Source organism: Bombyx mori, chromosome 16 (assembly GCF_030269925.1).
Source record: "Bombyx mori chromosome 16, ASM3026992v2".
Taxonomy (NCBI): Eukaryota; Metazoa; Arthropoda; class Insecta; order Lepidoptera; family Bombycidae; genus Bombyx; species Bombyx mori.
The window spans coordinates 1,270,886-1,288,156 of record NC_085122.1 but is presented as its reverse complement, the minus strand read 5'-3'; the positions used below and the strand labels follow the sequence as shown (position 1 = coordinate 1,288,156).

At 38.5% G+C, this 17,271-nt stretch overlaps 1 long non-coding RNA gene and 1 other non-coding gene across 2 annotated transcripts; one reads left to right on the top strand and one right to left on the bottom strand.

Annotated features, from left to right (window-relative positions):
- The first annotated feature begins 4,238 nt into the window (after positions 1-4,238).
- LOC105842046 (uncharacterized) lies at positions 4,239-6,436 on the top strand. The gene is made up of 2 exons (XR_009975144.1): positions 4,239-4,512; positions 6,093-6,436. It is a non-coding gene; the product is annotated as an uncharacterized LOC105842046 (long non-coding RNA).
- A 461-nt stretch (positions 6,437-6,897) lies between these two features.
- Mir2787 (microRNA mir-2787) lies at positions 6,898-6,995 on the bottom strand. The gene has a single exon (NR_107371.1). It is a non-coding gene; the product is annotated as a microRNA mir-2787 (primary transcript).
- Between the last annotated feature and the right edge of the window lie 10,276 nt (positions 6,996-17,271).

Genomic DNA, 17,271 nt, shown 5'->3' with positions numbered 1-17,271 from the left:
AAACGGTGTCACAAACACCAAAAACAAGGTTTAATATTAGGTCAAACGAGATCGAATCCATTTATAGATATTTTTTGAAGTCTGCTGGTTCTAAATCACTCATAATGTTCATATTTGCTAACATTCCGCACAGCAATAAATATTTCTTCATAGAGATTCTTGTTTTTATTTATTTTTATTTTGATAAAGTGAAACAAAAAACAAAAACAAAAAAAAACAAAAAATTTGTTGTTGTCTAGACAATACTGGGGCTATCCTCTTATGTACACGACACGTCTTACTTTGTCGCGTTTAAGCTGACAATTGATTCAGTAACTGAATTTAGAACAGTGTAATCAGAAGCTTCTAAATTTGCTTCTGAATTCAGTCGACTAAATTGAGCCAAATGCAATAAGCCTTTAAGGTTCAAATATTAGTTGATAAACTACAAAATAATGCTTCTGTTATGATGCAGTATCCTACTAATCCGTAGTAATACCACGGCATATCTGGATACAATACGGATGGGATACTATGGTAGTACGAGATAATCGATGTTGCTTTAGCAACTTTTAGCTACATAGCTCTTTAAGTCGTAACTATCTAGGCTCTAGCTGTGCAAGTAGGTACTGATCTGGTAGGTCTTGTATGGAAATAAAAATCTATAAATCATGTTCAAGTAGACATTTTACATGTACCTTCGAATAAATGAGACTTTACCACTGACCCGGAATGTAATTTCAATGAAAAATCTAAAGATAATTTTTTTTTACTAGTGATAAGGTAAAGTATAAGCCGGCGCGTATTCGCACATCCTGTATATATTTGCTGTGAAGCAGTTACATACTCCGATTTAAATGGTAGGACAGGCGTTATTCATTACAAATGAAAACAATCTTCTTAATCAAGAAGGACTTTATTCACAATAATGTTGTCTATGAACTCCAAAACACGCACTATTATCGTAACTATCAGTGCTTTTAGATATCACAAGCACCAGGCACCGTTCACGTCGAGTCCGTCGCTTGCGACGAAGGGTTCGCCGAGTAAATTAGCCCTCAGACACAGCCCACTGAGTTTCTCGCCGGTTCTTCTCAGTGGGTCGCATTTCCAATCCTGTTGTAGATTCTGCGACGCACTGCTCTTGATAGGGCTTCCTTTTTTTTTTTTTTGGTCAGGAGGAAATCGCCGGACTTCCGCCCTCCCCTGGGGATGAAGGGCGGGGCATGTCGGAGTCGAACTGACTAAAACCTCCTGTCGCTCAACAACCCGCGTCCGAACCTCGCATGAGACAGAACCCATGAAAAGGCAAAGGGGGGAAAGTGAAGCGTTTAGTGCGGAGCACATCTCTCCCATCACCCTCCCCCTCGGGACGCCGGACCGGTGGTCGTCGGCGCCACGACCACCAGCCCTCTCGGTCGGCAGGCTATCCGGAGCCCGCCTAGATGGCGCCGGTTAGAATGGGTTATCCTACGGAATACCCCGCTGGGTCAAAACTAGCGTGGGTCGAGGATAGCCGGCCTTCCATCACCCTTGCAGCAGCTTGCACGTCCTCTTCTTAGGCCCCCTTTGCCAGTCCCCAGACCGACATGTAAAGGGGACCCGAAACACTTAGAGGGCCAGGGGGGCTTGGGCGAGATCCGCCTCCCTGGCCCCCGCTCGACGGCGGCGGGCTTGCGCGTCTCTCACGCGCCCCGCCGCCTCCTTCTGCGAGATGGTGCACTCGCAGAAGTCAAGCATCGCCTTCCACGACTCGTCGTCGCCGAGCATCGATGCCACAACACTCGGCAACGACAAGTCGTTTCCTATTTTTGCGACAAGGACACGGCGCCACCCCTCCCATGCGGGGCAGGCAACGAGCGTGTGCTCTGCCGTGTCCAAGTCGCAAACGCAATGGTGGCACTCTGCCGTCGGCTCGGCTCCGATCCGGTGCAGGAACTCACCGAAGCAACCGTGCCCAGTGAGCACCTGCGTGAGCCGGAAAGTGAGGCGTCCTATGTCATGATTCCTCAGTCCACAAGGACTGGGCGAATCGCCTCGACGGTCCTACGACCAGCCGAAGTATCGGCCAGCCGGCATCTCGTTTTTACCATCGCACCTCCCGCCACCGGAGTAGAGTTCATCCATACTACCTGGAGCCACTACGGTCATCCACAGTGCGTTTCCAGAGGACTTTTTTGCCACGTACCATCCGGCTATGGAATGAGCTCCCCTCCACTATTCTAAGCTTTGTAACGTGAAGAAAGTGAATTGATGCGGAACGAAGTTAATGTTTTCGGAATTGAATACTGGATGAATTTAAATAAGATGAGAGTTAAAAGTTTATATAGAAATTCGTAATTTTTTAAGAAACGAGAGCTCAAAAGAGATACCCCATTTTGGGCCTAAGCGTTACACGAATGGGATATGTACCAAAAAATTCGTCTATTTTGCTTGGTTAATCTATTGCAATTGTTGAGGCTGCAGTGCTGGCTTGCTGTGGGACGACTTCGATGACTTGTTTTTGAAGTGAAAACTTCTTTAGAATCGTTGTGATTTCAAACCGGATGCAACGGAAAAAACGACAGGAGAGACAACAATAAGAGACACAAATACAAAAATGTGTAGGATGAAGCCAGCAAAGAATGAGACAGAAATATACATACTATTTAATACAGCGCCATCTGTGAGATTTTTTAATACTAACGTGTGAAAGCTTTTGTAGTGAATTTTAATTTAGGATTATACGTGAAATTAAAATATCAATTCACAGAGGGCGCTACCTTACAATTATTTACTAATGACAAAATTTTACATATACTTAAGACGTTTAGGATAATTGTATTTTAATTTTGGAAGGTTTCACTTCTACCACGTGTGAACTGCACACATGTTTTTTAACTGCGAGAATGTGGGAAATTGCGGTAGTTGAAGTTCTTCGTTTCGTGGTAAAGGTGCCACAAGCGGTTGCGCAATGAGTGCGCCACCACGTGCTGAGCCGGATACATCGTCACCAAAAAATATGCTTCACAATCACGTCGGGGCTTACGGTGCGCCACCCACGTGCTGGGCCGGATACATCGTCACCAAAAATATGCTTCACGATCACATCGGGCGAATCACATCGGGGCTTAGGGTACGCCACCCACGTGCTGAACCGGATACATCGTCACCAAAAATATGCTTCACGATTACGTCGGGCGAAAATCACGTCGGGCAAATCAGTTTTATTGGGTGAAGACGGAGGAGGAGGCGTGTGCGTTGGTTGTTTGTTGCGTTCTCCTCCGGAAACCTCGACGGAGTGGTCGATAAAACATTAAGTATGATTACATGTTTATACGCGTCAGCGACCGCGGTGGATCGCTGCACGTTGACCACTGACTGACTCGTATGCTGCTCATTACTGTATGCACAATAACTGCATAGTAAGCTAAGCGGGGCGGGGTATCATTCCCCTACAAAATCTTAGCTTCATTGGCAATGGCCAAGTATAGAAAATAAGTAGAATTCTATTTTTTGTTTTAAACAATCTTTATAAACCTCTGCAACACTTATTTCAATATACTTAAATAGCTCCACAAACGTGCGGGTTAGAATTAGAGCATCACTAAAATAGGATCGATTTAGTGGAAATCGATAGTGTTAAAAATAAATGATACTCCTTTGTTTTAGGATAAATGACTGTTTTTATAGGTATTATAATCAATTTAAATAGAGTATGGCCATCGAATCGTGACACAACTACTTACAATGGCGGCAATTCAAAATATCTACAACTGACAACATTAAATTCTTGACCTGGTAACTAAGACCTTTAAGTCATGTCTTATTTTAATTTGTATTCATATTTTTATGAAAAATGATATTATGGAGTGAAATGAAAATGATTAATTTGAGACATTAATCAACTGGGATGAAATTAAATGAGATGATACGGGATGAAGTATAATCTCAGTAAAATGGTAGTCATTTACTAAGATTTTCTCAGTGGACTTTTTGGAGGATCCCGAGAAGTTACGTCAAGCGGCTTTGTTTCATTTTCCCACATTTGTGCACTTTCACAGATATTAAACAGTTAATAAACCACCGTTATTACACATTTAAACCTGAAGAAACACTAATTAGACAAAATAAAACAAATCACACAACTTCACTCCTCGCGTTCCCGCCAAAAAGTCCCAAGCAGGTTTATAATTCGTATTGTCCATAGATTATACCATAGATTATACACTTAATATATTCGATGTATTGTCATAATATTGTCATTCGCTTTTCGTTTTTCTGCGCAAGTGACTGTGTTTTTCCTTATTTATCGAGATTTATGATTATAAAAGACTGCCTTTTGATTGAACCCCGCTTGAACATTGGACCCCGTACCCTGCATCCCCGCTGAACTTTGTTGGAAAACCGGACCTGTAGTTATTATTTAACGATATCATGAGCCTGTGCACTAATTGCGGAATAGCAACGGACCGCTGCAATACAATAGGAAGGCGAAGATTGGAAGATGAAATGATTCTTTCAATTGTACAGGAATGGGTCGCGCCTCAAACGGTTAGTATCCGATATTTCTTTAACGTTACATTTATGTATAGTAACCGGCAAACATCTTGAGCAAATGACCTTGACTGCGCAGAACCGAATTTTAGATCACTTTGGTGGTGAGGGTGAGGCGCGACGGCAGGGGAAATCGTATCGAGCGCGTTATTGGTAGATCAGTCGAACCCTGCGTCCCGCACTGCGCCCTCATTCCGCTTGCTCCCAAAAGTACGCTTGCGTACAGTGGAAAGTTATTATATTATTAAAGTCTATCGTTATTAATCGTTAAGTTATTTGTTATAATTACTTATGGACTTTGTTGCCATTGCTATTTGTTGAGTGTTTGTTGATTTTTTATAAACATACACTATGCCGCGACAAACCGGTGTAGTATTCAAAAGAAAGGGGAGAAAAATTGTGTACGACGTATATTGCTTCATTATAAAACAGGGGAAGAATGATATGGAAAAATTAAAACAGACTTCGGAAGTAAGAAAACCATCAGTGAGGACTGTTAGGTGCATTATTAAGGAAGCTAAAGGCTCTGGCTTGCTCGCCGTGTTTCGGACTCCGGGTAAGAAAAGATCAGGAAAGAAGAAAGTTACCGGAATGGATAGTTTCGTTCAATCTGTAATAAAAAGATGTAATCATAATAACTACATACCAAGCAGTGAAACTCTGTACTGTAGCTTCGAAAATTTTAAAGAAGATATAAATTTTAATGGCTCGGAATGAAGCTTACGACGTATTATGAAAGAGCTAGGCTTTAGATGGAAAAAAAGAACAGAAAATAATCGGAAGCTGGTAATTGAAAAAAGTAACATTCGATTACTACGAATCGAATATCTTCAAAAAATAATTAATTATAGACAAAAAAGAAGATCGAATCGACCGAGTTGTAAACTACACCGATGAGCCCTATGTCAACTAATCACGATGATAGCGACTCGGGTGATGAAAACAGTGATGATGATGATGGTCAAGTTTATGATAACGAAAAAAAAATACAAATACCAGCTTCGCTTCAACTGAACCAAGACCTGGCAACAGCTCTAGTTTTGACTTAATAGAAGGAATATCTATTTTACCCCAAGATTAAATTATTACAATTATTAACCTATATTTTTTGTTGATGTTCTAATAAATATATAAATAAATACATAATATGTTGATTTTCATAATTTAATAGCATTATGACGCAGAGTAAATAACGTTTTTGCACGTGAGTGTACCATGCGCGAACTTACCCCCACTACGTCGACAAATGCTCAAGAAGTTTGCCGACTATTATACTAAATAATTATTTAATGTAATCCAATTGAATAGGGTTATCGCATAGTTAATACGTAGTTGTATTTTATGAAATGATAGGTACCTGGATGTGCAACAAATTCATATTCAAAGATATTGAGTGACATCCCCAATCCGGACTGAACCTGCATGGTTAATTACGACCTATTCGCTCGCTCGGAGAAGAGGCCTGTGTCCCTGCAGTGGGAATGTAATAAGGCTGTTTATCCACATGGGCCACTTAGTTATTTATTACTATATGTTAGTGATAGACTTAATAGTCAAATAATTCATGTTTGCTTCAGGTAAATGATAATGATTTTATCTGCCAAGCTTGCTGGAAACATGCCAATGCTATGTCTCTTGATAAAAGTATAGCAGAAGAGAGTCAGCGGGCACCTTCAATAGGACACCGGCGAGTGTGTATTCACTGTGGCCGTTCTCTTCTGAGAAGAGTTCGTTGCCATCAACTAAGGACCGGTGAAGTGCAAGAACGCAGAATACACGAAGTTATAAGAGAATGGATCCTACCACGCACAGTTAGTATATTAGTCCTAATCATGATTTAATAATACCATTGTTTTAGTTCTGATAACAAGGGCATTAAAATGTTATTTGACAATCTAAAACATTAAAGTGAATTAAACAGGATATAGATCAGGATATCTTTAGATCAGTTTTTTTTTCAAAGTGTTTAATAATACATCTCTTGTGTAAAGGTAACCTTTAATGTAGGTATACTATTTTCAGGTGGGTGCTTCAAGTGTTATCTGTCACTCTTGTTGGGTACAAGCAAATAAAGCATCCCGGCATTTCCATTCAGGCCCCTCAACATCTGGTGCATCATTGGTTGTCAATGAGCTAAATAGTCAAGACATTCCTCATTTAGAAGAACTTCCAACAACACAAGGAACTTATTCTGCACCAAGTGCACCTATTATTGGAAATCTTATTGTCTTACCAGATTATTATAGAGCTGTTGAAACTGAAAGTAGGTGTTTTGTGGAAGGGTGTCAGGGACATGAAAGAAATCGAATAACACTTACAATGCGAAAACAGTTACTAAAAATGTATAACTATTATGTACCTGCAAATAATCGCCTTTGTGATATTCATTTGACATGCACATCGTGGAACTTTCTCAGCGACATTAGTGATAATATTATCAACACATTTAGTGCTAATCAAATTCAAGATATGTTTTCTTTAAAAGAGTGATTGTAATTTTTTAGATTTTGAAAATATTGAGTCTATGGAAGACCATATTTTTTACCATTGGGTTGGTTTCAATAAAGAGCAATTCAGACAGATATTGAATGAAGCCCCTCAGTTTCTGAATCTTATAAAAGGATCAACCATATTAGCTGCTTACGAAGGCTGCACTAAAAGTATCAGGAATGGAATATTTCCACTGTTCCTGTCATATTAAAATCTTTTTAATTGAAAATTCCTTGGTTTTAAAAATCGAATACCATTTATTTATTTAAAAAAAGATTCTCGGTCTTGTCACGAGGTTTTGTCAAACTTGTTTAGTCATTGAGAAAATGGAATTGACTCGAGAAAATTCAAGAGCGATGATTTATTATGACTTTCGAAGTGATTTAACACAAAAACAGTGTGTTGACCGGATGATTTCTGCATTTGGTGATGAAGCCCCATCCAAAACCACAATTTATCGCTGGTTTGCTGAGTTTCAACGTGGACGTGTCAAGCTCAGTGATGATCCCCGTCAAGGTCGTCCAAAAACTGCAGTCACCCAAGAAAACGTTGATGCTGTGCGTAAGCTGATTGAAGAAGATCGACATGTGACATACCGCGAAATTCAGGCAACTTTAGACATTGGCATGAGTCAAATACAAATAATCTTGCATGAACAATTAGGTGTAAAAAAGTTGTTTTCCCGATGGATACCGCATTCGCTCTGTGAAGAGCAAAAAGCGGCTCGCGTTACTTGATGCGTCTGAACTCTCGAAAGATTCCACGCAGGATCCTCAAATGCTGTATACAACATTGTATCAGGTGACGAATCCTGGATATACGCGTACGAACCCGAAACAAAAAACCAGTCACGAGTTTGGGTGTTCGAAAATGAGTTAAAGCCAACTAAAATTGTTCGTTCACGGAGTGTTGCAAAAAAAATGGTGGCCACGTTTGTCTCCAAAACCGGCCATGTTACGACTATTCCTCTTAAGGGACAAAGAACGGTTAATGCAGAATGGTATGCTAGCATTTGTTTGCCACAGGTCGTTTCTGAACTCCGTAAAGAGAACTGCAACCACCGCATCATCCTCCATCACGACAATGCGAGTTCTCACACCGCGCACAGAACAAAAGAGTTTTTAGAGCAAGAAAACATAGAATTATTAGACCATCCGCCGTACAGCCCCGACCTAAGCCCTAATGATTTCTATACTTTCCCTAAAATAAAGAATAAATTGCGTGCTTATATGATAATTTTGTGCCCCACCACTTAGGACTTAATCATATAAATAAGCAGCAAATAATTGAAAGGAATCTCCTTATTCCAAATGCATTGTTTGGTAATTATAATAATGAAATAAAACCTATAGTAGATGGCACATATGTTTATGTACAAAAAAGCTCAAATTATAAATACCAAAAAAAGACATACAGTTTGCATAAATATCAAAGCCTAGAGTTAGGTAGCGGGCAGGGGCGAGAGGCTTTTTAAAAAGCAAGTGAACAACACGGAGGATGGTTTAAGACTGATTTTATTATTATAACTAATGCTTATATATACTCTTAAGCTAAACAATGGTGTGTTAGTAATGTACAGAGGAGCTTTGTATCATTAAATGTTATCTCTATGGTTTCCTAAAACAAGGGATGGTTCATGTGACGGTTGCTATCACGTAACAATGGTGTGATAGTAATGTACAACGGGGCTTTGTGTCATTAGATGTTATCTTAGGGCTTCCTAAAACAAGGGATGGTTCATGTGACGGTTGTTATCGCGTTGTTTATGGAGGTCTTGTAGGTTACGCCGACATAACTCCTCCCCCTTTAAGTGAGAGGCGCACCGAAGGTTGCAACGGTTGGCGATGCAAATCTTCAGGAGGTTGTGCAGGTTGCGAAACTGAGAGTCGCCGCGATCTTGGTATCCACCAAAACTTGTACGCCAGGTATCCGGCTGCTGCTAGGCTCAGGATTATGTACAGAGACACTGATGACCAGCTTGGATTGTTGGTTATTATTGTCCTGATATTTTCAGTATTTTCCTGGATTTTTTCAGCGCGTTGCAGGGCGTCTTTAAGTTTATCCAGTTTAATGTCTTGTAACTTGATGTTTATTGGAGCTGCTTCGGGTGTAGCATGTGCACGGGGTAAAGGTATTATTTCTTCAATGTTTATGAATTTTCAGTGTGTTTGAAGGGTTTTTCCAGCGACTTGTACCTTACAATTATTGTCTATTGTAATTAGGGAAATGCCTTTGCTACGCTGGTACTGCACTTCATTGTTGCAGGTTGACTTGATAACTTCTTCTTGTTTAAGGATGATGATCCAACTGTTTTCGTGAATTTGTTGAATTATATTTTCTTCATAACTTGCAGTTGCGTACGTACAGTTGTGAGGTTCTTGGTGCTGTATTAACCGATCCGATGTCCGATGAGTGTTGCAGGTCTTGCCATTCGAGGTGCTTACAAATGACGTCATTGTCCATGATTTCCACGCAAGCTTCATGTGGGTGTGCAAATTCATTATTTCCCAAGATTATGGTGGGGTTTTTAGGGATTAGGATAGTGTTGTTGTAATTCGGGATAGAATATAGGTGTAAAAGGTTGGCAGGGTTGTTTGTTACCAGTGGTACCTCTAGGATAAAATTTAAGGTTTCGTTTGTTCCGTATGCTTTTACTGTAATGGCTTTTTCCCAAAAATGAATGCTTTCCATGTTAGGGTCGAAGGCAAGGCACAGATCGATATTGTTTTGTATGTAATTTAGTTGTTCAATTAAATAGTTGGGGTCCATTATGCTCGGATGCATTTTACCTAGGTTAGAGAATGTGATCGCATTTTCCAGAGTGGAAAATCTATCGTAAAGCTGTTGAAGCGACCGCTCAATGTCGGAGAATATTTCAAATGTAAGAATTTTTGTTTCAAATTCTGTTTGTTGCGTTGAGTATCTGTCTATTTTTCTAGCTATTTCCAGTTGATTTGTAACTATGTGTTTTAGGTCGTTTTCATAGGCTTTCATGAAATCTTTCATTATATCTAGTGATTGTTTTTGATTGTTAACGTAGTTATTTGTAGTTGCTTTAAGAGTTCTGATTTCATTTTCAAATTGAATAGCGTCATTCTCATCCAGATTGCCTGTGATTGACTTAATGATTGTTCCTAATCCACCGATTAGCGCTCGCTTATGTCTATTTATATTTTTGGAATTAATTGTTTCTAATCCTAAATAAACTATTTTACTTTCTATTGTATTAATCAGATAATTCGTTTGTTTGATTATGAGTGAATTATCTGGTGTTATATTTTGCTTCTCTGCTATTTGTTCTGGGTGAATGTGTACTATTTTGTATGGGCCTAGGTATTTGGGTTCTAATTTATTACTTCTAGCCGTCTTGGCTACTTGTTTGTAGACTGTATCGCCTACTTTGAAAGGTGCCGTTTGTTTGTCTTTGTTCAGCTTTTCAATTACGTTTTGTTTGTCTGTGTTTAGTTTTGAGGTAACTAGTTTTTGGACGTTTTCCATGATTTGTTTGTGTTTTATGACGTATTGTTAATAGAATCCTTTAGAACAGTATAGTTCTAAAGGATTTCTACTACTGGTGTGACCGTATAGTAGCTCGAAAGGTGTGAAACCGGTAACCGAATGAATGGTGTTGTTATATGCTATAATAGCATATTTCATTAGATTAATTGGTTCATCTCTATCTGTAATATGTTGTATTCTTATTAACTCAGCTAAAGTAGAGTGTAATCTTTCTAATGGTGAGTTTGAGTTTGGGTTGTAGGGAGTGGTAAAATGAATATGTATATTATGCACAGCGCATATTTCAGTTATGACGTCATTGTCAAACTTCGGGTCTGAATCTGTTGTAATTTTGACTGGCGTGCCTATTACTGCAAATATGCTGATTAAAGCTTCAGCTATACGTATACTATTTGTTGTTGGTACGGGTATGGCTTGAGCGTATTTTGTAAAGTTATCAATGATTGTTAGGAAGGTGGTGCCACCGCTGCTGTATAGGTCCATAAACATGTGTTCCATGGGTTTATTAGGTGTTTCTGTTAGTGAAAGTGGTAGTTTTAGGGGATTGCGTTCGTATTTACTTTTAAGGCAGTTGTCGCAATTATTAATGAATTTCTGGATTCTAGTTAGCATGTTTGGCCAGTGGTAATTTCTATGTAATTGCTTATATGTTTCTTGTATACCTCTGTGTATGGTTTTTCCTTCATGGTGTTTTCTTATTAGATCTGTTTGCTCGTTAACGTTGGTGATGAGTGTGACTCTACTAGTGCATCTAATAAGTTTAGGTCCACGTTGATCAAAAATAGATTTATAAACATCGCAAAACATCTGGTAGTATTCTTCGTGATAAAAGTAACAGTAAAAAATTCTGTCTGGAATAGTGTGTTCTTTTAGGAATTGTATTATTTGGTTCGTAGTATCGTTGATTAGTATCCATACGTCTTTGATTATTATTTTACCTTTTGACCTATCGTCCACTCTATACGTGTCTCCAGGTGTTTTTCTGATAAAAAATTGTTTAAGTGGTCTGTCAATTGTGTCGTTTGTTTCAGGGATTTTATTATTTTCTGATTGTGAAAGGCTTTCGTGAGATTGGTGTATTTCTAACTGGGATTGCGTATTTTTGTTGGTGTTATTTGCTATGAGGTTTTGTGGTGAAGGCATGCTCCATGCTGTTCTTCCCAATTTGTGGCAAATGTTGAAGTGCTGGGTTGAGGATCATTAGTGTTAGGGTTTTCCATAATTTCATTGTTATGCAAGATTTGGACTCTAGATAAGGCGTCTGCATTTGTGTTTAATTTGCCTTTTTTGTATATGACTTCATAGTCGTACTCTGCTAGTTTTAAGCGCCAGCGTGTTAACTTTGAATTTGGATCTTTAAGTGACATGATCCATGTGAGTGGTCTATGGTCTGTATAGATTTTAAATTTTCTACCATTTAAATAAGGACGAAAGTATTTGGTTGCCCAAACTATACTTAAAAGTTCCTTTTCTAAGGTTGAATATTTTTGCTCTGTGTCTGAAAGTGTACGTGAAGCATAGGCTACGGGGTTATCTGAGCCTATTTTTCCTTGTGACAGTACTGCGCCTATGGCTACGTCGGATGCGTCTGTAGTTAGAATGAAGGGTTGGTCAAAATCAGGGTATTGAAGTATTGGAGCATTTATTAGCATTTCCTTGCATTTTTCGAATGCTTCTATATATTGGGATGAAATATCAATTTTACTATTTTTCTTGAGGCATTTCGTTAAAGGTTTTGTGAGCTTAGCAAAGTCCTGAATGAATTTCCTATAGTATCCTATCAATCCTAGGAATGATTTAATTTGTTTTTGTGTTTTGGGTAAGGGGTATCTTTTTACTGCCGCTATTTTATCCTCGTTAGGCTTAATTCCTTTATCGGTTAAAGTGTGACCTAAGAATTTAACTTGTTTTTGTAGGAATTCGGACTTGTTAAGTTGTATTTTTAAGTTGTTGAGGCGAAGTCGTTCGAAAACTTGCCTACAATTTTCTATATGTTCCTGAAGGGAAGTTGAATAAATTATGACGTCATCGAGGTAGGTGAGTACATTGTCTAGGTTTCGTAGTACAGAATCCATTAACCTCTGGAATGTACTGGGTGCATTTTTTAATCCAAAGGGCATCCTTAAAAACTCGAAATGCCCCCTGTCTATAGTGAATGCAGTTTTCTCGGTATCGTCCGGATGCATTTCCACCTGATGATATCCTGAGGCCAAGTCTAATGTTGTGTTGTAAAATATTGTGCTCGGCCAAGTTTGTCAAGTATGTCATCTATATTTGGTAATGGGTATTTATCTTCTATTGTTTTATCGTTAAGTTTTCTGTAATCTATGACTAAGCGGTATTTTTGTTCGCCAGATGCATCTAGTTTTTTTGGGACTAAATGTACTGGACATGACCAAGGAGAGTTGCTTTCTTTTATAATGTTTTGAGATTTTAATAGGTCTATTTGTTTTTTGATCTCCTCTTTTTGTTTAGGGGCCTGTCTATAGTTGCGAATGAATATAGGTTTTGTGTCTGTAAGCCTAAGACTGTGTTTTATTTCGTGTGTGAATGTTAACGGTATTTCCTCACAATGAAAGATGTCACGATAGTTATAGCAGAGTTTTTTAATTTCGCGTTTTTCTTCATCGTTCATGTGGTCTATTCTGAGTCTTTCTAGATTCTTTCTTTGTAGATAATCTATATGGCTGTTATTTTTTAAATTATTAATGAACGTTGTTTGCGATTGTTGACCTTTGTTTTGTGTATTTCCACATATTTTTTGTAAATTTAATTGACAACTTCTTTTTATAATGATTTCATTGTCTGTTGTGTTGATTACTGATGTTAGGACGTTACCGTATCTTATGGTGACTAAAGCCGCCGGGAAAATCAATCCGTTCTTAGTCACTTTTTCAGCTAAGAAGTATTGACCTTCTTTTTCGTTGCATAAGAAGTTAATTAATTTTTCTGTCTTAAGGTTTATTTTAGTATGTGATTTAATATCATCATTAATTGGTATGTTCGCGTTTTCCGTGCGAAGCATCATGTGTTTGATGTCTATCTTGCAGTTAAGGGGCACTAATAGGTCTAGACCGAGTAATCCTACAAAGTCTGGATCAAAATCGAAGATTAGAAATTTGTCATTTATGTTTTCATTAAAAAGTCTTTCTGGTAAATTAATAAAAGCTACTTTACTATGCTTAGTGGTCGCGTGAGCTGTTCTTATATAATGGGTTTCCGTTTTTATTTCGTAATTAATATTATTCTCTTTTTTTAACGATTTTGGGCTAATTAATGATTGTGAGGCACCTGTATCTATCAGGAATCTGCCTCCTAATTCGTTGATATAAATATAAGGTAATTTTGTGTAAGTTTTGACATTGTTCATGAAAACTACTTTATGTTTTCGTTTTCTGAATCTATTTGAAAATTTTCCTGCTGCGTGTCCTCGTCATCGCAGTCTTCATTTAATTCTAGGATGTCGGCAAGTTCCTCGTCGGTTATTGCCTCATTTTGGTAGTGAACCATTTTTCTTTTGGGATTTTCTGTATAAGAGGGTTTATTTTTGTTGAGTAGTTCCCTCTTATTTTGATTAAATCTTTGCGGTATTACGTTAGAGGTGGAGGGTTTTATCATTTCTTTATTTAACGATTTTTTTGCTCGGAGCTTAAATTCCTCCTGTTTAGCTATTATTATAGCTTCCTCTAGGTTTTCGATGTTTTTCAGCTTTATAATGATCGCTGTTATAGGATTTAATTTTTCCAAGAAGGCTATTAGAGCCATTTGTTCGTAATATTCACGTTTATTTGGGTCAATCAGGATGAGGGTGCTCGCTTGGTGACGAATTTTGTCACCGAAGGCTTCTAGTGATCGGTTATCCCTAGTTGATGTCATGAGCTCTTGGACTAACTGTATTTCGGTTCGGAATTCACCGAACCTTTTTATAAAAGTAGCCTTAATTTCAGGCCATGTTTTTGCGCCGCCGCTCTGCGACAGTGCTTCAACGGCTTTACCCGTTAATTTGTTTCGGATTAAGCATGCTATGCTAGGATCCGTTTTGTTTGCTATTAAATCAAGTGCATTCTCTACACCTTCGATATAAAAACTAAGTGTTTTTCTATTACCATCATACGTAGGTAATAGCATTGATAAAGTAGGGTATGCAATTTCGATTGCAACCTTCTCTTCGACTAACGATTCGTTGCCTGCCTTACTGCCGCTTGCCATTTTAATAAGTGACTGTAATTACGGTTAAGAATTCTATCGAAGGTTCACCACTGTACAGGACAAGTACCCAGAGGGTCTATTGGTGTCTGAAATGTGGGATAAAGGGAGGTTTTTCTCGGGAAATAAGTGGAATTTACACTTACCACACGAGCATTGCCGATAAAAGGCGATGGTGAGTCTCGTCTCCCGTTGTTGCTCTTGACGGTGTTGCTGGACCTCTCTGCTTCTGCTGCCGTATGCTGCTCGCTGAAGGTTCTTTGCTCGAGGATGCGGAGACGATGCTTTAGAATGATTCTTCAGGACCGTACCGATTTTTCACGAGTTACCGACTGCGCCAGTTAGGTAGCGGGCAGGGGCGAGAGGCTTTTTAAAAAGCAAGTGAACAACACGGAGGATGGTTTAAGACTGATTTTATTATTATAACTAATGCATAAATATACTCTTAAGCTAAACAATGGTGTGTTATTAATGTACAATGGGGCTTTGTGTCATTAGATGTTATCTTATGGCTTCCTAAAACAAGGGATGGTTCATGTGACGGTTGTTATCGCGTTGTTTATGGAGGTCTTGTAGGTTACGCCGACATAACTCTAGTTAAACCATTTTTGTTTGTTTGTACATACATAATTGATGTTTGGGGCCCCTATCCATCGACAATTTCAGATGCTGAAATAATTAATAAAGAATTTACAAATGCATCTGTTCTCAGACAGTACTTTGAATCTGGAGATGCATTTATATTGGACAGGGGCTTCCGGGATGCCTTGCCCTTACTCAATGAATGTGGCTATAGGACATATATACCATCTTCTTTGCAACAGGGTGAATCCCAACTCTCAACCCTCGAAGCAAATAAATCGCGAATAGTTACAATATGTAGATGGGTTGTAGAAGTTGTTAATGGCAGATTTAAGCGAGATTTTAAGATTTTTCGCCAACATTTTTTTAATTGAGCGTCAAAAAATATAATGGTACACTTTGAAGTGGCTGCTGCCTTAATAAATGCTTTCCACCCACCTGTTGCAAATCGTAGTGATGCTCAGGAAATTATTCAAAAAATTAATCAGTACATGTATGTGGAAAACAGCTTAAGTAACTATGTGACTTATGTAACTAAGTAACTATGTGATTAGGAATAATGTAAATCGTCGTAGGGCGCAGTTCCAATCAATAGATATAAGTAGAGATAATGTTAGTGAGTTCCCTAATTTAACATACAGCGAGCTTATTCTTGTCTCCTTGGGCCCATACCAAAGCAAACAGGCCCGTTCTTACTATGGGGAGTTTGTGAGGGAAAATGACTCATATGTCATAGAAGTGTGTAGAGAGTTGGACATTGCCCTACAAGAGCTGTCAACATCAGACTCAACCTGGATGTTAAGAGGTAGAATAAAATCCAGGCATATTAGCACAAGAATTTATTTTGTGTATATATTGTTTGACAGCTCTTTAAGTGGAAGGGATGCTATAATCCAATATTATTGCACATGTATCGTTGGCAAAAGAACGGTTGGTTGCTGTGCCCACACCATGAGCATAATATGGTATCTTCGTTGGGCACGGCATCAGGGTAGACAGTTGCCTCCTGCACAATTTTTAGATTCCGTACTGTTATACTACGATAATCGTAACGAAGATGATGATTAAAACCATTTACCACAGTTGTGTTTTTTTATTTTAACATATTGCATCAAATCCCCTAGTAGATACAATATTAACAAGTGCCAGCCAGGCAGTGATTTAAGTGGGCCTTAGTTCAGTTGGTTTTCAGTAAGATCAACCAAATAAATCTGATGACACCACCTATGCTTGTTATGTACCTACCTAAAACCTTATCGTGATAAGCTTCAAGTTCTTTCACTACATGTGGTTCGTAGAAAACAGCCTCAAAAATATCGTTTTTTATTAAAATAACTAACAATAAACATAACCTGAAATGTAAACATTGTTTGATTTTACCAATTTCGTCATTGCTGGGAGACCTGAAAATTGGGCTCATGAAACCTTCTTAGGTATTGTAATTTATGCCCAAATTCTAGCACTGTAACGCCAGGCCCAAGTTTGTATGGATTTTGGGTTTGTCCTTTCGATTTCTATTTACTACAGGAGGTAAGGGAGGCGCCTTGAACACTAAAATAATTTAATATATGAATAAAAGTAAAAGTTTAGTTGTTTACTTTTTATGTTTTGAGAATTTATGTTTGTTAGTATCTATACGTTACTTATTATTTTATTAGCGTTATGGTTTGTGTAATACATATTTTTATAGTATATTTTTAAGTTTTCGCGACTAGTACACATAAAGCTGTATATTATATCAAATTTGGGAAAAAAGTAATATGATTATTGCATCCAGGGGGAGGGTGATGGGAGAGATGTGCTCCGCACTAAACGCTTCACTTTCCCCCCTTTGCCTTTTCATGAGTTCTGTCTCATGCGAGGTTTGGATTCTGGTTGTTGAGCGATAGGAGGTTTTAGTCGGTTCAACTCCGACATGCCCCGCCCTCCATCGCCAGCGGAGGGCGGAAGTCCGGTGAT